Here is a 1,274-nt window from a genome sequence, read left to right as displayed (position 1 = left end):
AGATACGATCGCTCGTGCTAGCTGACTTATATGCGGGGCCACAAAAGTGTTAGAGATATTAATCATCTCTATACAGGAGAGTGACACCAGAAAGCTGTTCTGCGAGGTTTTTTCCTTGTATTTTTAGATGCTTAAGACGATTAAAAACACTTGCGGAGCAAGATTTGCAATGTTCTGTAAAAGCATTAAAGTCTTATGTGTATATCTAGAGGGTACAAAACATCTTTGACATCTATGTTTAAAAGAACAGAAACAATGAGAAAAAGAGCGGGAGAGAAGAAATGAATAAAAAAAGCAAAATGCAGGAAAAGACAACATTCACACGCCTTTGATCATGTAGGTGTGAACTGACATCAGTGACAAAACATTATTTATGAATATTTCAATTTGGTGTACAGTTACAAAGAAAGATCATGACAAATGAAAGTACATAAAATGACGGGGTAAAACTAAAGGGTTTTTTTCTTCACAACATACATCCATATCCTTTGTAGCTTTCTTGCGTACAAAAGATGCCTTTAACCCCTTGATGGCCGGGTCAATGAACAAATGGAGTACGCATCACCTGTAGAGAGTGTTTCTTAAGTGAAAAGCACTTGTCATAATGATGAATTCATCTTTTTCTATATTCTCTGGAAGACCTTTAGCCTCTTCGTTAAGCGAAGGTTTGGGGGAGGGGAGAAGACGGCGGAGCAAGTCCCCTCACCATTTAGTAACGAAAACAATTAATGTCATCACATTCAATGTTTAATAAACGAGCACAATTAATGTCATCACATTCAATGTTTAGTAAATGAGCACAATTAATGTCATCATCTCCAGTTTTCGACTTTTGTTCTTTACCAAGAACGCTTAACACTTTCGTTGGTGGACACTACTCCGACCTCTGGCGATCTGCCGGGTCTTCATCTGACTATCGATCATTCTCGGTCTGAACCTGGTTCAGGAAACTATCCTATCAATGTTGACCCCTAGTTCTTAGCTAGAAGTATGGGGGCTCCAAATCCCGGTTCGATCATGATTACGAACAGGGTTCAAAGAGGAAAGGGGAACCAACAAAGTCCTGTGGGGGCGACTTTTGTCTGTTCGTCGATCCTTGCAGCTGATTGGCTGAACTCTTGTGTCGACTGAGACTTTTTAATATATGAGATCCACATGAACATCTTTGGGACTCCACAAGAGTACGAATCGACCTTTTGGAGCAAAGCACTTTTAAAGCAAAGTTAACAACCAAAACCTAAATCATCGAAAAACATGAAACCTGTTCGTGGTTG

Source organism: Pomacea canaliculata, linkage group LG7 (genome assembly GCF_003073045.1).
Source record: "Pomacea canaliculata isolate SZHN2017 linkage group LG7, ASM307304v1, whole genome shotgun sequence".
Taxonomy (NCBI): domain Eukaryota; kingdom Metazoa; phylum Mollusca; class Gastropoda; order Architaenioglossa; family Ampullariidae; genus Pomacea; species Pomacea canaliculata.
The sequence above is the reverse complement of the archived record's forward strand: the minus strand, read 5'-3'. Positions refer to the sequence as shown.